Below are 25,138 nucleotides of genomic sequence, written 5' to 3' on the forward strand. Positions count from 1 at the left end.
CCATGACGATTTCATTCAAAAGTTCAAATATTTTCCACTGCATTTGCTGCCTGCAGAAAAGTGGTGTGGATGGGAAGACAAAGCAGGAGGCTGGCAGGGATAGCCAGCCTACAAAATATATATTTCTAATTCTACGATATCTAATTCATTTCTAACATTCGAAGGAAAGGCACTAAAATTAATAAGCACTTGCCCTGTGATGAAAAATAAACTCAGCCTCAGAGAGATTGTAGTGGCTTCTCCAAGGTCACAGAGCTAGTATATGAGAGAGCCAGGATCCAAACCCAGAGATAATGGGACTTAAAATGTTAGGCAATGGGCGAAACATTTTCAACTATGATACCTCTTTAAACCTGACAACAATCCGAGGAGAAGAATGCTACAGTGATGGGAAGGAATTGGAATCAAACACAAGACACAGATTTGCTAGGCTTCGTTATGGGTTACTTCAGGCAAATTAGCTCCTGCATTTTGGGAGGAGGGGAGGGAAGAAAAAATATATTAAAAATGTTTTACTTTCCCAAGTGGGAAAAATGAGGAGATCAGATTCTGCTTGTAGGCTCAAATCTCTTTCTTTATGTATGGTAAATATTATTCTGTCTTCTTTTATGTTCTGATGAGGGTCTCAATCAGAAGTTAAGATAGTTCTTACATCAGAATTTCTGCAGAGATTAAATAGAGTTCTACAGGAAAGCCTGCAGTTGTGTTCAGGACAACCTAAACCTAAACAACCTATGACGGTCGCTGGGACTGCCCTGTGAGGTCTACCCCTGTAGAAAACTTTGGTGTTGGGGAGAATTTTATTTCCCTTTTCATTCTTTTTCAAAAGAGGGAAATTCCATTCCCCTCACAGATGGGACAATATAACACTTCTGGATGTCTCCTGTCACTTTTCTCCTGGGAAGACGAGCTAATGTGATTGGTGAAGAGCCTGAAAGCCACCGAGCCATGATTTTTCCAAGGACTCTGGTCATTGAATTGAAAAGTAAGTGACAGCCAATCTTTTCTCTTACTGGTTTGGATGGGCTGTGCTCATGGGCAGTGGGTTCACCTGTGCTTCAAGATCCAGGAAGTAAGCAAACTTTCCCCAGGTAGGGTCAGCTAGGCTTCTGATCTTCTTGCCAGCTTTCTTGTCTGTGAACGGGTGAGTCAGGAGGCCCATCACCAGAGGCCAATTAACTTTAATTTAATAAATCTTAATTCCCTACAGGAAATGCTATTTTAGCCTAACTTAATAAATGTTAGTTCCCTAAAAGGAAGTGCTATTTTAGTCTCAGGTCCAAGTCACATTGTCCTGTCCACCTTTATTGTGAGTAAAACTGATTATTTAAAGTTAAAACCTAAAAGGAAGGTGGACTGTGTGAGGGCTACTCTAAGGCTAGAACTCTTGAGATAGGCATTTCGGTCCTCTGCTGTTTTGAAAACACTGGCATAACATAACCGTCAGCTGGATCTGGCTCCATGTTCTTAAGAGTCATAGGTTTGTTTTGCATTTTTCTTTGTTTTCTGCTTAAAAGGCACATAATAAATACCTGTTGATTGATTAGAGTAAGTTACTAAACAGGAGCTGGTGTTTAAATTAATCATACTTGAGCCAAAACAGTTGGTCTAAGGCACTGAACCAATCTCAGAAATCAAATATACCTACCTTCCCACCAGAAAATAACATGTTGTATTTTAAGATGAAGGGAGAGGAGGAAGAGGAAAAGGTGCTGAAGGGACCTCTTACTGGCACCAGAAGTGCTCAGTCTGAAAGCCACTCCAGCTTTCTGCCACCTCTGAGGGTGTCATGCTAATAGCCGGCAAGTCCGAAGAGGCAAAGGGTCATCAAGGGTCAAAACAAATGAAAAGATTCCATGTACTGTGGAATTTATGTTGATGTTCCTCTGAGGAAAGCAGAAGTAACTTTTGATTGACTGCTTCATTCATTCATTTATTGCAAGGAGGTATAGAGCACCTATAACTCTTCTAGGTAGAACAGTTTTCTTTGCACTTGCAAATGCTTCCAAGATGAAGGGAACCTGTAGAAAGCCCGATGTGGTCATAGATCAAACCATGTTCTCCAGGCCAACTTTACCAATAATAAAGCTGATTTTTCTTTTTCTTTTTTTGGCTCCATCTGTCTAACTCTGGTCTGTTTCTTAATTGGTTCCGAAATTAAAAGGGAGAGAAGGGGATGATTCATTATTGCCCCCTAAAATTTCACAATGTTTATTTGTATAAAAAAAATTAAATTTTACGGAACTTGTTCTTAAAATATTCCTTAGTTTAGACTGGTTTGCATCAACCAAATTTTTGGTAAGTGCCAATGGACAGTAGTTAGATGTTACACTTCCTGCCATGTTCCTGTGATGCAGCTAGCTGAAGAACCATGTTGGCTGTAGGATGGAGGAAACTGAAAGAAGTTGCCCAAATAGAAGGCCACTCTGCTTCCACATTGGAAGATGGAGGTGGCCAGTGGAGACAGGCTGGGCTTGGCTAAGATTCTTAAGAAGTTTAGGGTTTTCATTCAGAGCTCATATATATGGAAAGGCAGCAAAGGCCCCCCACTGCACATCTTACAGTATGATCTCCTCAACTTAATCCTGGAACCCCTTTGAAGCAAATATAACTACATGCCTACCTTAACCATAACAAAATGGAAAGCTTTATCAAAGCATTTAACACTGAGCAATAACTTCCCGAGTATTCCTTATAAGGCATTTGAGGATTCAAGCAAAGCCCCTTGAGTATTCCTTGTGTTTTCAAAACACACTCTTGGTAACCAAATAAACTAACTTGCTAAATAGGTTTATTGACTCCTAGCCAGTTAAATGTCAGAATCATTTACCAAAGTCACTCACCTTGGTTCTGGAATGTTGGATCCATAGCTCTCTGTTTTGGCAGTAATTGGATATAGCATGGTCGGTTTTCTATTACAACTCCTCTCAACTTATAACAGCAAAATAAGGTTATCTGCATTTGGAAGTATACTTGTCTTTTTATTATTTACAAACACATTTGTGATTGGTGAGTTAGGGTAGATGCACGCATGCATCTTGTCCAAGGGAGGTATCAAGTTATTAAAAAGTATACAGTGGAGAAAAAAAAAGCTGCAAAACCTATTCCTGTTTTTCTTAGTGAGTATTAAGGAATACTACAGGACAGAATTAGTCACTAGTGCCCCGGATCCTGAAATAATCAATAAATAATCAAATGAAATAATCAAACTACTAGAACTCTAGATTGGCACAAACGGAAGCACAATCTGTGGAAATTTCTCAGTAATACATCTGTTTATCTACATTTTGCTCTCACTAAATCGTTGAGCACCTTAGGTTAGAAATTCAGTTTACTCATCCAAGAGTCTGTGCCTGGTACATGGTAGGCATTTGACATATAATTGTTAAGTGAATAAAAGCAGTTGATAATTTATAACTCAGGAGTAAAATAGATTTCAGGTAGAAGCTTCTGCTAGGTGAGTAATGAATACAATTTACAGGTACCTCTCCAGGAAGCCTCACGAATGTCAGTTATTATCCTTTGCTATCATTATTAAATAGAAGTCCTAAAGAATGAACAGAAATGGCACCTAATATTGTTAATTAAAAGTAGACAAAGAGGGCTTTCCTGGTGGTGCAGTGGTTGGGAGTCCGCCTGCTGATGCGGGGGACACGGGTTCGTGCCCCGGTCTGGGAGGGTCCTGCGTGCCGCAGCGCGGCTGGGCCTGCGCGTCCGGAGCGTGTGCTCCGCAGCAGGAGAGGCCACGGCAGTGAGAGGCCCGCCTACCGCAAAAAAAAAAAAAAAGTAGACAAAAATATAATTGAAACTATAAAAGCACTCAATCTTTTTCTTATGGTAAGCACCCAATATTAAATGGAAACAATAGAACATTCCCACAAAGCAATTCTATTAAGTTTCACTCTACTTTTTAAGAAGGAAGGTTTTCATCTAAGGTTTTCATCAGTTTTGTTTCCATTTCTACTAATTTTTCATGTTTTAAAAGATAACTGATTTTTTTTTTAAAAAAAACACCCTGTAATCAACTTCTAAATAAACAGGTACTTCCACATATTAGTGATCTTGTAGAAAGAACACCCAGAACTTAATAAAACCCCAGAAGACTTTAGAAAAATCTGAAGCACAAGAACGTAGTGCTTATTTGGTTTCAGGCCATGGGCTACTTCATTGTTGGGATTTTCTAAGTCAGATAGTGTTACATTTGGAATATGCCAGCAAGCATTAAAAATAATGACCGTAAAAGAAAATCTGGCCTTCCCCAGTCAGATGTAAGGCTGGACTTTCCAAAGCCAGTGTTCTGCTTAGGGCAGCAGAGGGCAGTAAACGCACTGTTAATTGATCACATAAACCTTTTATTACAATCTGGAGAGAGATGTATTTCCATACAACTGCATTTTCCATTTTAAACACTACACGTGTAAGTGGTTTGAAAGACAATACATTTTTTTTTTGGTCTCAGATGCATTTTTGGAGCCATACAGAACGTTTACAAAGTACAATGAGATATCTATATAGTAATTCAAGGACTTACAGTTCATCTTAATATAACAGAAAAATGAAGACAATACTACATTGGGACCTTGGTCTAAAATTTACCTGTGTAGTGTTAGGAGATACTAAATGTGGTAACCTATCAGAGACAGAGTGCTGTGTTTATATTAGCAATGAATTTAAGAGATGCAAGGGCCCTTGAGGTCAACTAATTAGCCAAGCCCCTCTTTTTAACTGACCTGGAAAGTTTACTGGATTCTCTCAACTGGATAGAAGCTAAGCTATAATCAGAACAGCAGTCTCCTCATTCCTCTCATTCTACAGTTTTTTTTTTTTAATTCATTTATTTATTTATTTTTGGCTGAGTTGGGTCTTGTTTGTTTGCTTGTTTGTTTGTTTGGCTCCCTGACCAGGGATCGAACCCACACCCCCTGCATTGGAAGTGCAGAGTCTTAACCACTGGACCGCCAGGGAAGTACTATGCATTGGGTCTTCGTTGCTGCGTGTGGGCTTTCTCTAGTTGCGGCGAGCAGGGGGCTACTCTTTGTTGCGGTGTGCGTGCTTCTCATTGTGGTGGCTTCTCTTGTTCCGGAGCATGGGCTCTAGGCACGCGGGCTTCAGTAGTTGTGGCGCACGGGCTTAGCTGCTCCACAGCAGGTGGGATCTTCCCGGACCAGGGATCGAACCCGTGTCCCCTGCATTGGCAGACAGATTCTTAACCACTGTGCCACTAGGGAAGCCCGTACAGTTTTTTATTTTGCCACAAAGGTCTAGGAATCTAACTTGGAAATGCAGTAGTGTTCAAAATCACTCGATCTTGTCTCTGCAAAAGTTTCTTTTCAAGAGGTGGGGAGAAAATAAACCCAGTAATGTCACATATTTGAAGCTTTAAATTTTTCTCTACCTATGGCAAATCAATATATATATTTCGCGATCTTCGAAAGTAGTACCCTGTCACTCCCTAACCTCAACCCCAAGACTAGGTAGAAGACATTGCTCTTTCAACCTCAGCAAACTCACATAAATCTGGTCCCCTTTCCTTCTTGGCATCCTCCAGCACTGTATCATGATTAGAGATGTTACCAAATGAGACCAGAATTGGCTATCGATGCTTTCTTAGTTGTGACCTTCCAAAGCCTGGGCTTCAATCTGGAACATCTGTCGTTCATTTTCCCTACTAATTTAGGAATGTCAGCATCAGGGGAAACGGTTAAATGACCAATAGTAAAATGACCTCTGGGAGAGAAGACATCTCAGCGAAGCCAGGACACTGCTGTAACAGTCACACTGAGACATTGCATTTCTGGACTTTGTTGATCTATCTGGAACAGGAGGTCTGACTAGCATTAGTAAGTTCAAGGGCCGCCAATGACTTTCTTCTGACCCCCGCAGCAATTTCTTCCTTCTTTAAAGAACACATGCTGCAATGAACATTGTGGTACATGACTCTTTTTGAATTATGGTTTCTCAGGGTATATGCCCAGTAGTGGGATTGCTGGGTCGTATGGTAGTTCTATTTTTAGTTTTTTAAGGGACCTCCATACTGTTCTCCACAGTGGCTGTATCAATTTACATTCCCACCAACAGTGCAAGAGGGTTCCCTTTTCTCCACACCCTCTCCAGCATTTACTGTTTGTAGATTTTTTGATGGTGGCCATTCTGACTGGTGTGAGATGATATCTCATTGTAGTTTTGATTTGCATTTCTCTAATATTAATGATGTTGAGCATTCTTTCATGTGTTTGTTGGCAATCTGTATATCTTCTTTGGAGAAATGTCTATTTAGGTCTTCTGCCCATTTTGGGATTGGGTTATTTGTTTTTTTTGATATTGAGCTGCATGAGCTGCTTGTAAATTTTGGAGATTAATCTTTGTCAGTTCCTTCATTTGCAAATATTTTCTCCAATTCTGAGTGTTGTCTTCTTATCTTGTTTATGGTTTCCTTTACTGTGCAAAATCTTTTACGTTTCATTGGGTCCCATTTGTTTATTTTTGTTTTTATTTCCATTTCCCTAGGATGTGGGTCAAAAAGAACCTTGCTGTGATTTATGTCATAGAGTGTTTTGCCTATAGTTTCCTCTGAGAGTTTGATAGTGTCTGGCCTTACATTTAGGTCTTTAATGCATTTTGAGTTTATTTTTGTGTATGGTGTTAGGGAGTGTTCTAATTTCATTCTTTAGCCAGGACATAGAAGCAACCTAAGTGTCCATCCACAGATGAATGGATAAAGAAGATGTGGCACATATATACAATGGAATATTACTTAGCCATAAAAAGAAACGAAATTGAGTTATTTGTAATGAGGTGGATGGACCTGGAGTCTGTCATACAGAGTGAAGTCAGAAAGAGAAAAACAAATACCGCATGCTAACACATATATGGAATCTAAAAACAATGGTCATGAAGAGCCTAGGGGCAAGACGGGAATAAAGATGCAGACCTACTAGAGAATGGACTTGAGGACACGGGGAGGGGGAAGGGTAAGCTGGGACAAAGTGAGAGAGTGGCATGGACATATATACACTACCAAATGTAAAATAGCTAGCTAGTGGGAAGCAGCTGCATAGCACAGGTAGATTAGCTTGGTGCTTTGTGACCACCTAGAGGGGTGGGAAAGGGAGGGTGGGAGGGAGGGAGACACAAGAGGGAAGAGATATGGGGATATATGTATATGTATAGCTGATTCACTTTGTTATAAAGCAGAAACTAACACACCATTGTAAAGCAATTATACTCCAATAAAGATGTTAAAAAAAAAAAAAAGAACACACGCTAAGCCTTAGAGACCTCTTACTTTCATTTTCACTAGTTGCTTTGTTCTTAGCCAGCTTGCCTTGTTCTAAGTCTGTAGTCTTTCAGCAAGTCAAGGGCTAGGCTGAAATCCCAGAGCAAATTTCTCCAAGGCCAAAGGAGGAAATGTTCTACAGTCTTTGGAAACCAATAACCAAGAACATTAGGTTATCTTATTTGGATGTTAATATATTGGATGTTACACATTTTTCACGAAAATTAGACATTTTATGGATTAGCTCTGTATCTTCATTACATCACATTCTCTAACAAAGGTTAAAGGTGCATGGATAGGTCCATGGTTTGTTTTTTGGTTTTTGGTTTTTTTTTTTTTGCGGTACGCGGGCCTCTCACTGTTGTGGCCTCTCCCGTTGTGGAGCACAGGCTCCGGACGCGCAGGCTCCGCGGCCATGGCTCACGGGCCCAGCCGCTCCGCGGCATGTGGGATCTTCCCGGACCGGGGCACGAACCCGTGTACCCTGCATCGGCAGGCGGACTCTCAACCAATGCGCCACCAGGGAAGCCCCAATAGGTCCATGTTTTAAGTAGATACTACATTTTTTGTAAAATATAAGGTTTTTCAAACAAAGTCAAAGGGAATACCACCATAGAGGCTCTGGTGTTATAAATTTTACTTAAGATGCTGTATATCTTATGATTTCTTGAGGAGATGGCTAATATCTAAGGGAATTATCCAGAGCTGTGCCAGAAACATGGGGGAAAAACATGGAACCTCTTTGTATAGAAACTACCAGGTACTGTTCTATTTTCATTTTCCCCAGATGGCAAATGGTTATCTAGAAGTGACCATGGATGGGGGTTTCCCAGTGTGCTTTTGGTTCGTTGGCCAGAAAAGCCACAGAGCCTCAGGCCAAGGACCAAGTGGAGCTTTGTTTTCTTGTTTGTGTGCTGAAATGTATTACCGCCTGGCAAGGATTAGGTGTGGAAACCTGAAGCCAGGATTTTCAAAATTCTGGCTCTGAGGCAAACCCCAAACAACAAAGGGAAGCTATTTGTTTGGAAAGCCCAGTGTCTGGGAATGTCAGAGCTAAAAGGTCAATTGTAGAGTTATCAGGAAGTTCAATGAATACCTTATTAACATGAGAGAGACAGAGACAGAGAGAGACAGAGAGAAAGGAGAAAAAGAAGGGAGGGAGGGAAAGAAAAGGGAATAGCAGCATAGAGTGGGAGTTAAAATGGGCTCCAGGTTAAAAACCACTTACTAGTTCAACCATCTAAGCCTCTGTTTTCTGAAACATTAAATGGGAATAATAATACCCACCTAGGTTACAGGGTTATTCTAAGAATTCATTGACTTAATCTCTGTAAATGACTTAGTGCAGTGTCTGGAACCTGTCAAGTGTGCTCAGTAAAAGCTAACCATTGTTACTCTTATTTTAAAGTAACTGGATAAGAAGGAGGGAAAAGATGTACCCATTGTGAGGTACAGTTCCTTAAACACTCCCATGTTATTAGCTAATCATTTAGAGCCTTGTGAGGAAGGACCTACTCTTCAAGTAGTACATCAGTGGATTCAGGTCCTATAAGAATCTCATCAATTTATTCAACCTTTTGAATTTATAGAATCTATACAAGCTGGGACAGACTGGGTCACCATTTGTTCAGTTTGCACCCTGCCCAAGAGGAACAGTTTAGGGGATCTTTCATTTTCCAAGTCTTGCACCCCAGATTTGGATTGCATCATCCCAGAAGAAGTGGCATTTTTTTTTTTTTAGTTTTGCATAAATGTTCCATATGACCTAGCAGCAGCCCTGGGGTCCAATCCCAAATCCCACAGCTTCATGACCAGAACTTACAGTCATACCCTGGCTTCCCTTCTCCATGTGAGACTGCAGAGAAGTTCCTCCCTTGGGATCTGCTGGGTAAGGAGGGAGCTGTGCTCTAGAGGCCCAGCCTCTGGGGAAGAGAAATGAATTCAAGCCTCTGCTAGCTGTTGACTCCACCCAGAAACTGCCAGGGGGAGGGAGACTGCCTTTTCTTCCTCCCTAGAGAGCTCATATCTCAATTCTGGCCAAAAGGTATTGCTTGAGTACTGAGGTGTGGGAGCTAGAGGGAGAGATGATGGAAATAAACCACATTTTCGGTTTCCCTTTTCACTCCAGCAGCCAGAATGGATGGTGGAGAGCTTCACAGCCATTGTCATTGAGTCCCTCTGTCTGAACTGCCATCCTCTGACCCACCTAAGATTAACTGTGCTTGTCCTGTCAGACTTGGGTTTCTGTGATCTGCAATCCCATCCCCTCTCTATTTCTTCTTAGCATCTCAAATGTAATAATTTAATTCATCCTCAGACATGTTTAACTCTCATTCTCTACCCTACTTTCATACATGTCCTCTCTTTCATTTCTCTTTTCATATGATGGGACAAAATACACCACCACAAGGCAAGCTCAGTAATGTGTATCTGCAACGGAGTAAGTTCTCACCCAATGGCTGCACCCGTAATTTCACTTGGCCCTCAGTTTAATTTGCCCTCAGCTTTTGGACATTACAGACAGTTTGCATTCCTCAAGCCCAGGATCATGGCTAGTAGGGTAGTAGGGAGAAAAGTGCCTGTCATTCTCCAAAGATACGACCTGCCAACAAAATGTGGATAAGCCCAAGAAACCATTTCCAAACATGGAAACATGAGTGGATCAGTTTGGGGCAGATGGAAGTTTCTGCCAGTTCTTAATTTTGCCAATCTCCCTAGCTGATTTCTCAACCACTTAACACAGGATGAAAGGGGAAAAAATGACTTCTATTTCCAACACTTAGGCTCTATTAGAAATGATAAAAGTTTTTTCATAATAAGTAAAATAGATAATAGAAAAATTAGGGGCCCGAGGATTATCCTGAAACCCTTTACAATTATGGAAAATTCATAGCAAGGTTAAGGTTTTTTTTTTTTTAAGTAAGAACTGAATATTTTCATTACCTTCTCTGTTTGTAGGTACTTTATAGCTAAGTTTATTTTTGCATTGCCAGAAAATTTTTAGCTGTTCACTGATTAATGGAAGGAACATGTACCCCCAACCCAAAGGCATAAAAGTTCCAAAAATGCATTATCAATGCTTCCTTTATAAATTGACTGTCTTCTATCACTCCGTGATTGGGGCTTCAGAAACTTTTTCTTTTGTTTTCCTATTACTTTTCTAATCAGGTTTTCTCTGTTTCCTTTGCTGACTCTTCTTTCTCCTCTATTCCTAACAGTAGGTTCTCTCAGGGCAAATTTTTGGCTTTTCTCTCTGAAAGCAATCCCTCAGTGGGCTTCTCTGCTCTCAGGGATTCAGCCATTGCTTCTACGTGGATTCTTCAAATCTACAACCACATTAACAACTGGTTGCCAGTCATCCACTACATGAAAGCCTGCTCTGTCTTCAAAACAATAGATTCAAAAGTAAAATTACATCTTTTCTACAAACAAGGCCCTAGCTTCTTATTCTGTCAGTGGAGTTAAGACTTAAATGAAGGTAACATCCAAAGAGCCATATACTAGAAATTGACAAGGGATTAGAAATAAGCCTGCCTTCCTGGTGATTCACTGCATCACTTTTGGGACCAAACATTTTATGGGTTACTTAATTATCCTCTATTGCTTTACATTTGCGTGTCAGTGATTTGATGAATATTTATTAAGCACTTACTCTGTGCCAGGTGCTGCTCTAGATGCAGGCAAACAGCAGTGAACATGAAAGACCCTAAAGGACTTTGCAATTTTAGAGGGAAGAAGCCAATGATAAACTCATAAAAATATAAAATAAAGTACCAATAAGAGCAATATAGAGGGTAAAAACAGGCTAATGCGACAGAGCAGGGATAGGATGGGGTGGAGGCTGCTTTAGATGGGTGGTGCCTCTCTGAGGAGGTAGTATTAGAATTTACACCTGGATAACAAAGATACAGAAATGCAAAGATGGGATGCAACATACTAGGAAAAGTATGTTGCAATCCAAAGGGAGAGTATATTCAAAGGCTCTGAGATGTGGACAAGCTTAGCATATTTGAGGAAAAGTAAAAGGAAATGAGGCAGTAAAAGGCAGGTATCAACTCATGTGGACTCTGTAGGGCATGGTTTTTCAACCTTGGCACTATTGACATTTGAGACCAGATAATTCTTTCTTGTTGGACCCTGTTTTGTGTAGTGCAAGGTGTTTAGCAGCATTCCTGGGCTCTACCCACTAGACTCCAGTAGGCTCTCCCCAGTAGTAGCAACCAAAACATGTCTCCAGAAAGTGCCAAATGTCTTTGGCATTGTGAGGGTGAAATAGTCTCCAGTTGAGAACCACTGCTGTAGGCCAAGATAAGAAATTTGGATGTTATCCTAAGTGCAGTGGGAAGCTATTAGAACATCTTAGGCAGAGAGTGACAAGAAATGAGTTGCACTGTAGGACGTTTACACTGGCTTTTGTGGAAAAAGACAAGAGTAGAGGCAGGGAAGAAATCAGAAATCTACAATATAAGCTTAGGTCAGACACAATGGACTGAAATGGTAGCCAAGAGGATTCATCTAGGAATTAGGTAGAGGGGGTTGAAAGGAAGAAAAGAATCAAGCATGATGCTTAGGTTCTTTGCTGGAGCCATGAAGTAGTTGGACCTAAGCCTTAAGCCTGAGATGGTAGTGCCATTTATTGACAGGGAAGACTAGGAAACAGAGTGGTGGGTGCAGGAGATAGAAATCAAGAATTCTGTTGGCCATACTAAGTTTGAGATGTCTATTAGGTATCCAAGTGCAGATGTGAAGCAGGCAGTTAGATACATGAGTGTGGCACCTAGAGGACAGTCAGGATTGGAGATTTAAATTTATAGATCGAATTTGAAGATGAGAACTAGATGGGATTCCCTAGTGTATTAACTTCCTGTGGATGATATAACGAACTGAGTACACACTGGTGGCTTAACACAACAAAAATGTATTCTTTCACAGTCTGGAGGCCAGAAGTCCAAAATCAAGGTGTCTGTAGGGGCTGTACTCCCTCTGGAGACTCTAGGGGAGAATCCATTCCTCACTTTTTCTAGCTTCCGGTGGCTGTCAGCGATCCTTGACTGCGGCCTTTTGGCCACACCTCTCCAAGCTCTACCTCTTTGGTCACAATGCCTCCTCTTCTGTCTGCCAAATCTCCCCTGTGTTTCTCTTATGAGAACATTTGTCATTGGATTTAGGGCCCACCTGAATAATACAGGATGATCTCTTCATCTCAAATTCCTTAATTTAATTACATCTGCAAAGATCCCTTTTCCAAAATCAGGTAACCCTCACAAATTCTGTGAATTAGGATGGTGACATATCTCTTTGGGGCCACCACTCAACCCACTACACCTAGGGAGAGAGTACAGATAGAGAAGACAAAAGGCTTGCTCCAAGGCTGGCACTCCAATGACAGCGCCTTGGAGACTCCAACACACAGAAGTTAGTAGAGGATGAAGAGCTAGGAAAGAACAGCCAGACAGAGCAGGGGCCACAGACGACTAGAGCGAGAGCCTGGGGTTCCTGTTTCTTTTCTCTCTCTGATGTTTCTTTGCACCATATTTGTTCCAGAATAACTTTGAAAGATACTCCTTGAATTGAAATGAATGTTTACAGTGATCTTCTTAAAAAGCACATTGTTCAGGCCATTAAACTTCCTTGAGCTTGTTGGAAAAACTCAGAGGTAATCATCCACAAGTTTATTGCTTTAGGTGAGCACATGGAAAAAAGAGAAAGAAAAAAAAACGTTTTATTTTGTGCCAAGTTTTTACTATAAAAGTAACCATCACTCTTCTTTTAATTCCCAAGGCACAAAGGACTAACATTTGAAACCTATTTAGCAAATTCTTTGAAACTTGTAGCAAACTTCCAAAGTTAAATTTAGGATTCAAATCTCTGTGATTAGTCAGTGAAGTGAAAGGGACGGAGAGTAATGATTCAAGGAAACTGCTTTCCTCTGATGCCCTGATATGGCAACGGAAAATATATCTTCACTCCGGGGGAAAATATATTCATTGTCTTTTCATAAAAATAATAGATTCAGTGTTACCAGTAACTTTAGAGTCAATACTTCTCAGCTTTACATACTAATGAACAAATATATCCTAAAACCCTTTGAATAGAAATATATCATGTAGGATCAAAATGTCATCTGTCTTACAGTGTAAAAATTGGTAACTTGGAGAAATACATTTTAAATCAGAGTAAAATGAATGTATGGCATCAGAATGCAGGAACACTAGTCCTTCCCCCGCACCCCCAGGTGTGGCTCTCTTACTGGATGGCAAGGTACTCTAGATCCTACCTCTCAAAAACTCTAGGGGGAGCAATTTGAGGGAAAGTTTCAACTTTTCTTCTAGTCATCTTCCTTCTAGAAGGAAAACGATGACTGAAGCAGTCTGTTTCCTGAGATGATTGAAGACTGCAAGAGGAGGCTTGAAGAATTCTCTATAGTTTCCCTGGGCTCACACAACTGTGGACAAGTTGTAGGGCGGAGCTATTCAGGATCCTCATCCCCTCCACTGGAGATGGATTCAGTACTTGCAGTCTTGTACTTTTGACCCTCTCCTCCATCTCCCACCCTCACTCCTACCTGCCACAGGGTCCTAAGGGGTAAACAAAACTATATAAGGCTGAGTTCTGCTTGTCTAGGGCCTTACACCTCCCAATCAAGTACAAAATCTACTAAGTAATGGACCAGTCAATTAACTTGGTGTACGAAGTTGAAGACAAGTGCACTTTATCCTTAAAATCGGAGGATTTAAAGTAATATGACGTGTCTGCACATCTTTGAGATCACCTCCCACCACCCCCACTACCATACACGCACCACATATATCCAAACCAATATTCTGATCTGAATAAGCATTTGGATGGTAATGTCAACTAATGGAAACATAAACAAACCACATTTTTTTGAGATGCAGAAAGGATGAAAACAATGCCTACTATTCGAGAACACAACAGAGTAAATTGAAAAGTGCCTTGAAAAATAAAAGTTAAAGCAGGAAAAGTGTCAAGGAATTGCTGAAGCTAAGAAATGATGCACGACTTGCCAAAAGTCGAAAGTTCAACAAGCAGCTCTTTGATGTGACTAGAGAATTAACTCATCTCTGCATTGTGTTCACTACATAAGTGGAGGGGTATTTTGGCAAGAAAAGTGGCAGCAGATTCTTGGCTTTTCCCATCAGGCTCTGACAGGAGTGAGCAGCCCTGGGTTCCAGTGCAGACTCTGTGACCTTCCCCTTTTGTGACTGAAATAAGTCCTTGTCCCCTTCTGAGGCCCTCTTTCTCCATCTACAAAATAGGAGCAATAACGAACACACACACATTCGAAGGTTTGTTGTAAGGATAACATGTATTAGCAGATACGAAAGTGCTTTGAAAAAGTTTAAAGTTGCAAGTCATTTTATCATGCAGTAAAGGGAATCAGGATTGAGATTTTTCTGACACTACTCAGTCCTCGTAATCAACTAGGATAATCACCATTGTTTGCATCAGACCTCCTCAGATAGTAATTAGAGTAGCTACCATGTATTTAGTGTCACATGAACAGAGCATTTAACAATAATCTTTGATATAGAGTTATTACTCCATCTTCACAGATGACAAAAATAAAGTCCAGAGGGATTAAATGGCTTTCCAAACCACAATTCTGATAAACGGAGGAGCTGGGGTTTGAATCCAGATCCGATTCCCAGGCACATTCTCTTACATACTAGGCCACACAGAATGAAGACCAGAGAGATGTGAAACATGGCCCCCAATTGCATGGGTGGGTGTATTGATGGACCCCAGCCTACCTATTCTCTTCACTAATTCTCAAGAGCCTTTCAAGTCAGCAGCATCCACTAGGTCCCTGACATGGAAGATCACAGGGAACTTCCCTTGGGAGGTGCCTCCTGTGTTTGTGGGGAATGGTTTTTCCAAATAAAGATCCCAGTTTCAAAGACCTTTGCCAGGACACTCTTTGGACCTATTGTGAGTGAGTTCATAAGCTTTTTATCACCATGTTATCTTCCTGCATCTATTCTCCATGTACCTAAAGAAAAGGAATAAGATCACCCAAGCTCTATGGCTTAGAAACCATTTTATTTTACTGTTGAGTTACACTTGCTTCCATCTGTCCCACCAAGCTTCCTCCCTGTTGTTTTATTATGAGTGCTCAATAAGCATTATTGATTGACTGGGTGTCTAAGTAGGGACTGATTTACCCAATAAGGAATATTTTTTTTTTCAGGTTCAACAAATGTTTTGTTTATTTGCTATTTTGATGACTACAGATAAATGTTTCCACTATGGAAAAGAAAGTTAGCACAGTACATTCTCACGACTGGGTAACGGATTTTCTGAAGTCGTTTTCATTAGGGCAAAAACTTAGAAAAAAACAACCTGAATATTGGAGCCCAGTACTTTATATAAAGTCCCTTGTAAAAACAAAACAGAATAAAAACAAACCAAAAAGAAGAGGGCAGGGCAAAATTTAAAAAAAGAAAAAGAGAAAAGACAGGAAGAAAGGACACAACGGGAGCCGACTCATTGCTCCTCTTCAGCCGCCACTTTGGTCTCGTCCTCGGGCTCCCTGCCCTCCTTCACCGAAAGAGCTTCTAGCTTCTCGGCTACTTTCTCGGCACTGTCATTTTTGCCTGTTCCTTTCTTTTCTCTCTCTTCAATCTCTTTCCTGCATTCTTCAAACTTCGAATTTCTGTGCGTTCTCGGCGTTAAGGAAGCGGATGGCCGGCAGCTCCTGCTTGGGGCGCTGGCCGGCTAAGTCGGCGTGGGTAGTCCAGACCCAGGCGCGGTCACTGCCCGCGTTCGGCTTCAGCTCCACCACCGGCGTGATGCAGTGGTTGGCGCAGGTCTGGAGGGTCTCGTCCCTGCGCATGAGGAAGCGGATGGTCCCCTTCTCCTCGTGCTTCAGCAGCTTGACATGCCTTGTACCCAGCTCCTTCCCCTCCGGGAGGTCGTTCTCCGAAGCGAACCGGAACAGCTTGGCCCGCATTTGAAAAAGTTCCTCTTCATCTTCTTCCAGCGTTTTAATTTCTTGCTCAGGAAGAGAAACTATGGGCTCAAACTGGGGGTCATGGTTGGACTCGTCGGCATTCTCGGTGGACGTGTCGTGCTCCTCGTGGGTGTCCTTGGCGGCCGCCATGAGCGCGGCGGCGGCGGCTCGGCGAGCTCCGTGGTCCCGGCCTCCCGGCGGCCGGTCGCAGCTCCTGCCTCCGCGTCTGGCGTCGGCGCCTCCCTCCCGCCCGCTCTTCCCTCCGCCCCGCGACCCGAACCCCGACCCCTGACCCCGGCGGCGGGAAACGCGCTGGCAGGAGTAATGGTGATGTTGACAAAATTACGGTAATTATAAGCTAAAAGAATGAAGTTGTGACTACTTATATCTACATTGTGTAATGTGAGTGTGCTGGTCCAGTAACTTTTTCTGTGTTCTCATGTCTCTTCCTCCTCTCTGCAACTCTTAGAGCTGTTGGCCACAATTTACTTCTTGAAACCACTTCCTTCCTCGGCTTCCATAAAGCTTATACCATCCTGATTCTCCACAGCCTCTACTTTAATAACTGCATCTTCTCAGTTTCCTTCAAGAGCTTTTCTTCCGCTTCGTATTCCTCATACATGGACATTACCTCCGGTCTTATCAGTCCCCTAGCCTCTCTTCAAAATCAGTCCCCATCTATGGAGATGGCTTCTGAATCTGTCTGCAAACCCCCAATCTCTCTCCTCATTTCCAGTTTGTATCTACTTTTCATCTGGATTCCATCTTACTCTGTGTTTCCCAGGTTAAAAACCTTTGAAATAATCTTTGATGATTTCCCTTAGGTTTCCAGAACAGTTCATACAATTCCTCCTATTTCCTTAGTAATAGTTCTAGAATGTATTATGCCTTCTTTTTTATTTATTCAAAGTATATCTATTGAATTCCAGGCCCTCATCTTGAAAAATGCACAAACTTCTGAGTAAGGCCCTGTTTCCTTTTTCTTATCCCTTCTATTCTTGCACATGGTTGCCAAATTTGTATTCCCCAAATACTTTTTTTACTTTTCCACTCTTGCACTTGACCTCTTAAGACAGCTCTGCTTTATCTATGAAATGAAGTCCAAATTCTTTGCCTGAGAGTCACATCCTTGTAACATCTGGATTTAAGCAACCTTTGGAAACACATCTGTTTTTCTCTACTTGAACCTGTTGCTTTGGTTAGGCTGGTCTTCCTATTCCTCCCCTATAGTAATGCTTTGTTCATTTTGATCTCTGAATGTTGGCTCAAGCCCTTCCTCTCACCTAGAATGCCTTCTGTTCTCTCATCCAATTCTTCCAGTTAAAAAGGCCCAATTCTTCAATTCTTCTCTTCCTAAAAAGCTTCTCCTGGTTACTTCAGTCCAGAGTAAAATAGGCAAGGGAAACATTCTCTAAATCTGCAGCTCTCATGGCCTCAGAGCCCATGCGCCACCCAAGACACACTATTGTGGGACATTTCATATTGTGGAACTGAGTTATCATTTAGCTTCTCACATGTGAACATTTAAATTTCCCATTATGTTGTACCTTCTCTGACAACAGAAGCAGTTTGGCATGGTGGTAAAGCGTATGAAGTCTAGAGCAAGACTGTCTGGGCTCAAGTCATCACTTACTATCTATGTGATCTTGGGCAGTGTATTTTATTACACCTTAGTTTTCTCATCTGTAAAACTGTGGATAATATTATACTCCCCTCATAGACTTATCATGGGGATTCAATGAGTTAATATGTGTAAGATGCCTAGACAGTGCCCAGCACATAATAAGTACTTTGTAAGTGTTAGCTATTATTCTTCCTTATATATTTCCCCACGTATAGCTAGATAGATAGATAGATAAACATATCTGTCTATCTGTACACACACACATTATATCTATATCAACATCTATATCTATATATCTGAAAAAATAGTTAATCAACTAACCAGTTAATTTGGGGAGTGTGGAAATACCATCTATTTCAAGAATATATATATGTTTCTCTCTAGCTCAGTTTTGTGCCTGAATTATGCCTAGAGTTCCTTCAGCTTCTCATTCTTTTCCTGACTTAACATGAGTGTTCTTGTAAGACAGAGAGATGGGCAGCAGACGTAATTTCAGTTAAGACTTTGACCAGAATAGAAATGCCCATTTTTAGTTGAACATCCTTTCCCATTTGAGACATAAATATTCCCTAAATGGCAATGAGTCTATATAAAAGGATGCTTTGTATTACAATTTGTGTTCGGTTTGGAAATAGGATCTAGGACTTTCCCCATGAATAATCTTCCTGAAGTTAAAAACAAGAGAGAGAGAGAGAAATGGGGGAAAAAAAAAAACACTTAAATGATGAAGACATTTAAGGCACATCTGTAGCCAAATTGCCTTTTTTTAAAACACCTTCTTTTGTTTTAAAGATGTGTACAGATGGTAAAATATGATTACATGAAAATTTATGTACTTAAATCTTTTAAAACACTGAAATAAAAATGTGATTTTATAACATAACACAGTAAAACCTATATGAGAAGAGCATACATAATTGGTGATGCTAAGGAGAAGTTACAGGCAGAATCTGAGGAGAGAGCTATAGACCCCATGTAGACAGATATGGGCCATGTGTCAGGAGAGGGGAGATGGACAAGGACCTGAGCAGGAATCCTGGCCTTCTGGGAGGGGTGAAGGGGACACAGGATCTGCTCCACCTTTCTGCATTCTAATGCATTCTTCACCAAGCCCAGAGGAGTTCAGTTTTGTTGGAGAAAAATTCACTGGAGAGGACCAAGAGAGATCAGTACCTCTGATTCTCCATGGAGCTCATCAATACTCAAATTTCACGCTGGCTTATGGTCTTCACTTTGGTGATCTTTGGCAGTCTATATTAATTCCTAGGAGTCTATAATAAGCAGGGTGGTTCTGCAGTTACACATGAAAATTATGAAAATACAATAGGTATTATACATGGCACAAAGTGTTCAAAGCTTCATGGTGTGCACAATTATGAGCAATTTTTGATTTTCAAAAGGAATGGCTATAGTTGGAGAAAGGTTGGGTCCTGCAGAATCTCTCCTGTTCTTGCCTGAAGTTAATACCCTCTAACACCACTTCTGAGACCCCTATGCCTTTAGTCATTAATTAGTGCATTCAAATAATCAATGAATAATGAGCACCTATCCTGTCCCAATGTGATGAATCCTATGGAAGGAGAAGTACAGGGTATTGGTGAACTTTAGAAACAATGGTATGCCCATTAAAAGCTTCAAATTATAATAAATGCAGGAGAACTTTTATCATTTTCTCTGAACTCTCAACATAGTTTGGATGAATCAGCTAAACATTTTAGCTCAAAATGAATCATGTGTTTAAACTCATATGTGAGGGTTAAAAAAGGGTTGTCTTCCTACCCCTTATTACAAAACTTCCGTTAAATGAAGTGCCAAGGTCACTTATTAGTTATGCTAATGGAACTACAACCTTGTTTTCACCTTAGGTTCTTGGGGTGGGGGGAGGCAGAAGGACTTATTTAAAGGAAAAAATGTAGGCTTTGCAGGGTTCTGTGTTAGAATTCTGACTTTGCTAGTTTCAATCTGTATCTACAACTTTGAAAATTACTCAACGTCTCTGAACTTCAGTTTTCTCTTCTATAAAATTGGCATAATAATAATTCCTTCCGGGGTTATTGTAGGACTAGAAATAAAGCTTTATAAAGCACCTGGCACAGTGCCTGAAACTTTATAAAACACTTCATAAATAGTATATGTTAGTACCATTGTTGAAAGCTACCAAATCCTCCTTTGTTGACTTGTATGTGTAATAATGAGAAGGTGCCTAATTGTTCTATCTGGAAAGATGAATTAAATACCTACCATTCAATGTGATCAACTAAAATACCAACAAAAACAACTGAATAGTAAGAATTAATACTTGTGTTTACAGGTTGCTATTACATTATTTCTGGCATTTTTTTTTTTTACCAATCTACACTCTTACTGGAATGGAATTTGAGAATTATATGTAAAATCAATGAGTTAATTCAGAATACATAATTACAAGTAACTCGGATTCAGACAGAATATCTCCTTTTCTCATAAATAAAAAGTTTAGTGTTGAATATTATATGAGAAAAAAAGAGAGCTATTTCACTAAATTCAATACCAGAAGAAGGAATAAGCTATATGTGATAAATGAAGTCTTGGTGAATTTATCTCTACTGAAAATGCCTATTGCTCTGGTTAGGCATCTTGCATATCTTATCTGTAGTCTATCTTCATAATCATCTTCAAAGTGGTATAGTGAGATTTCCGCCCCCACTTCTAATTTTTCCAGGGTGGGGAGGTGGGGACCTACTGTCTCCTCTTTACCACTCTTCACTCACTCTTGGAGGAGGAGGAAGAGGGCCTTGCCTGATGGTTGAGACTGGGAGCAGGGACTGGGCAAGCCCAGCTCAAGTCACACCTCCTCTTGCTCTTCCCAGCTCAGGAGACACCTTACCCAGGATCTGTTCTCAGCTAGATCATGTGATAAGTTTAGAAGAGTGGCTGGGAATTCCCTGGCGGTCCAGTGGTTAGGACTGCTCTGCACTTTCACTGCCAGGGCCCTGGTTCAGTCCCTGGTCAGGCAACCAAGATCCCACAAGCCGCAAGGCACGGCCGAAAAAAAAAAAAAAAAAGCTCATTATGTCTATCCACCTTGGCCACATCCTCAAATTCAGCTTAATTGAGTTTAGTTTTTTTTTTTTTTTTTTTTTTTTTTGCGGTACGCGGGCCTCTCACTGTTGTGTCCTCTCCCGTTGCGGAGCACAGGCTCCAGACGTGCAGGCTTAGCGGCCATGGCTCATGGGCCCAGCCGCTCCACGGCAGGTGGGATCTTCCCGGACCGGGGCATGAACCCGTGTCCCCTGCATTGGCAGGCGGACTCTCAACCACTGCGCCACCAGGGAAGCCCTTAATTTAGTTTTTAAAAGTTTTTATATTTAAATCTTCATCTGTTTCCTATGTTTTGCTTCTTAATTGTTTCCAATCTCTTGGCCACATCCTCAAATTCAGTTTAATTTAGTTTTTAAAAGTTTTTATATTTAAATCTTCATCTGTTTCCTATGTTTTGCTTCTTAATTGTTTCCAATCTCAAGACTAGATATAATTTGCATTTTATGATGAAAAAACTTATGTTTGGAGAAGTAACATATATAGCCCAAGATTACACAGTAAACAGCTGAGTTAGAATTCCAGCCCTGGCCCACTTTTCTGTACACTTTAGTTTCTTTTCAGGATACAATGTTGCCTTCTTTTTGTTGAACAGTAAAAATAACATAACAGCAGTAATAAAACTCCTGGTCCTATTTGGAAGCTATATATTTTCACACTTGCGCCGCAACAAACTTGCTATCTCTTTATGTACTGGTCCTGTCTGGTAACAGAAAGTGTCTGCTCTGAACTTCCATCCTTATATTCTGTCTCTGCACAAACCAAGTACATAGAGAAAGAAGACAGGGGACAGAATTAATTAGGCCATAATGTCAGTCAAATCCTCCCTCCCCCAGCTCCCTCCCAACATATCTCACTGTTTAGGACTAGTGATTTTTCTAGATTTATCTATGCAATAGCATGAAGCCTTGAATAACTTTATACTTGGGTAAAACTTTCTACGTACTTGTGTAGAAATGGACCTTCAGAGTCCATTTGTAAAGTCCAGAAATGTACCTTACATTATTTGCACACTTGAATATCTTTCTCCTTTTCCACAGCTGATTTAGTTTATGGTTCTGACTTTCTGGGACACAACCCTGTATTAACTATATTTAACTACATTAACTGTATCTTCTTATCTTCTATATTCTTGATACTCTAACATCGGGGACCTCACGGACTAGAGAGGGACTGCCTCTCCCAAGTTAGCTAATTCCTAGAGATAGTGAACAACGTGCTTTGCCTTTGAGCACAATGTTGATGCAGAGCAACCGATTCTGAGCGCACACCCCCACTGCCTCCTCTGTTCAGCGCTCCAGGAGGCAGCACTCCTCTGCCCTAATCAGCTCAGGACCAGGTACCAGACAGCGAGGGGCCACCTTGATAATCCAGAGCCCTCCAAGATCATCCAGACTATCCAATCCTAAACCTGCTCACCTGGCCTTGCCCATTCCCTCCCTGGAAAGCACCGTAAAGGCTTTGCCCAAGGTCTCCCTCTCGCCCCTCCTCCTGACCAACCCCGGTTGTTCCCCATGTGGCCCTTCATGGTATGGCATGTCCCCTCCCCTTGGGAACTGTGAGTGACAAACTACAGTTGACCCTTCAACAACACTGTGTGGGTTCACATATATGAGAATTCTTTCCAACAGTAAATACAACAATACTCCAGGATCCATGGTTGGTTGAATCCAAGGATGAGGAACCGTGGATACAGAGGGCTGACTGTAAGTTATGTGTGATTTCCAAATGCAAGGAGGGTTGGAGCCCCTAACTCCCACTTTGTTCAAGGATCAACTGTATCTTTTCAATGGCAATTATCTCCCGATCTTTTGGCCTTACCATATCTGAATATAAACAAGATCCTGAATACATTTAAAACAAATCCATACCCTTGCAAATAGCAAAAGAATACATGCAACCATATATATATTTTAATATACTTGGCTTTTTGTAGCAAAGTTATACTACAAATATACTATATATTCAAGTCTTAAGTTATACTGTAAAGCTGTATTACCATAAATTAATGAAATAATAGTTTTCTATGATTCTTTAGATAAATAATATACTATTGAGACAAGGATATGGAGGTTGTTTTCTATTGTGATTTCTTTTAATGGAATGTTGTTTTCTGAACTTCATTACATGCATTTGATAGTGGTTTAGAGTGAAAGCAATTTGAAGCCACCTGGTTGCCTTACAGATTCAAATGGAATTTTTCTGTAAGCTTCATGAAGACAGGAGTTATTTTCAATATAAATATTATGAAGCCAGAATGAAACAAAACTAATTATAATTTTTATGTACATTCTAGAGGAAAAATGCAGGATAGCATTACTCGATACTATATGTAAAAGCACCTAGCTAGGTGATCAACATGTAGTAGAATTTATTTATTTATTTTTTTTTCGGTACGCGGGCCTCTCACTGCTGTGGCCTCTCCCGTAGCGGAGCACAGGCTCCGGACGCACAGGCTCAGCGGCCATGGCTCACGGGCCTAGCCGCTCCACGGCATGTGGGATATTCCCGGACCGGGACACGAACCCGTGTCCCCTGCATCGGCAGGCAGACTCTCAACCACTGCACCACCAGGGAAGCCCAGTAGAATTTTTAAATGCTATTTTTCCCTACCAATATCTATAAGAGCACCCAAAAAGATTTGTGTTCCATTTTAGAGGGAAGTTGAAGTATTGAAAACTAACAGCAGTCTACCAGGGTTAGGGTAGTATTTCTCAACCTTTTTTCATGATCATTTTCTAAGGGAGTCTTTTTTCCTAATTGTCCCCAACCCATGAAATGCTAATGCTACAGATATACTACACACATGTGTACGTGCTGTGGTCCTCTGGAGGCCCACAAACCAGTATAACAGCTAAGGTATTTTTTTGCCCCCAGAGAACTAATTTTTACCCCCATGGGGGCGATCTCACTTCACTGATAACCAGTGAGAATACATGGTTAGAGTTACCAATGGTTCTTAACCCTGGCTACTCACTAGAACTACCTGAAAGGGATTTAATTACCAGGTCCCCATTCTGAGATTTTTATGTAATTCATCTGGAATGGGACCCAGGCTTTGTTATTTTAAAACTCTCCAGTGGGTTAGATCTAGAAAGATCCTTTACTGCTAACCAGAGAGAAGCAAGTCTAAGTGCTTATTCAATACTTTAAGCCTGTGACAAGTTAACCAAGTAACATGACATGGTGTGTTTGTAATTTACCTTCATTGTAAATTGACATATAATACATCAATCCTTTCACACTGTAATAAAAACTTGTATATTTATATGAATGTCCCATGTACAATTAGGGAACAAATGTGGTGGAGAAAGTGAGCAATGATCATGATTCCGGGAATGTGGTATTTAAAGGAGAAAATCCCCCCTTTTCATTTTGGGGCAGCAGAGGGACGTTACCCGGGGCAGGAGAGTGCTCAGTTTACGCTGTGACCGCAGGAGGGCCTGTTTTGGTAGAATCGTAGTTCTCAAACTGTGGTTCCTGGACCTTAGAACTTACTAGAAATGCAAATTATTGGACCTTACCCCAGACCTACTGAATCAGAAATGTGTGGAGTGGGAGACAGTGATCTTTGGTTTAACAAGCCCCCAGGTTATTACCGTGATCCACTCTTGAGTTTGAGAACCACTCAGCCATGGTAAAACATGGTTCCTGAGCATCGTGTGTCCCAGCTGCTACTTTTCTTCCTTAAGAAAATTTGCTTTTTAATCCTACTGCTGATTTTTATCCTGTATTTGATTAATTTGTTCTTAATTTTGTTCCTATGAATCAAGATCTTAACAATCTGGACCATATTAGTGCCATTAATGAACTTCAAGAATTCCATCTTTCATAAACCACCGTTGGAAATATTAAGTGAAACAGAGCTCTAAACCAAACACTTTGAACCTCTCTTTAAACAATTCTACAGAGGGAAAAGAAGAAGTTTTTTTCTGTTGTTTATTTTTGTTGTTTTATTTTATTTTCTTTTGCTTCCAGGGTTAATTAGCCAAAGAAGTATTCTTTTGGACTATTATAGACATTTAAAATTATTTATGTTTTGCTGGAAATGCCAAACGTAATCAGATCCCCAAAACTAGGGTGACATTAAAGAAAAAGCAAGTTAGGTTATGGTGATAATTATATGTTGTCTCTCATTATTATTTAAATCATGCCAATTCCTAAGCTACACTGTCCTTCTTTAAAA

The 25,138-nt window shown here is 40.8% G+C and overlaps 2 protein-coding genes and 1 pseudogene across 9 annotated transcripts in view; 1 reads left to right on the plus strand and 2 right to left on the minus strand.

Moving 5' to 3' along the window:
* The window catches only part of LOC307185630 (uncharacterized protein), a 293,961-nt gene that overhangs the window by 202,612 nt on the left and 66,211 nt on the right, over positions 1 to 25,138 (plus strand). The gene's annotated exons all lie outside the window — the stretch shown is intronic.
* Positions 1 to 25,138, minus strand: part of SYNPO2 (synaptopodin 2) — a 173,227-nt gene that overhangs the window by 93,029 nt on the left and 55,060 nt on the right. The window lies entirely within an intron of this gene.
* LOC307185629 (ran-specific GTPase-activating protein-like) lies at positions 8,143 to 16,490 on the minus strand (annotated as a pseudogene). The gene has a single exon. The product of its transcript is annotated as a ran-specific GTPase-activating protein-like (transcript).

The sequence above is a fragment of the Stenella coeruleoalba genome, assembly GCF_951394435.1.
Source record: "Stenella coeruleoalba genome assembly, chromosome: 4".
NCBI classification, from domain to species: domain Eukaryota; kingdom Metazoa; phylum Chordata; class Mammalia; order Artiodactyla; family Delphinidae; genus Stenella; species Stenella coeruleoalba.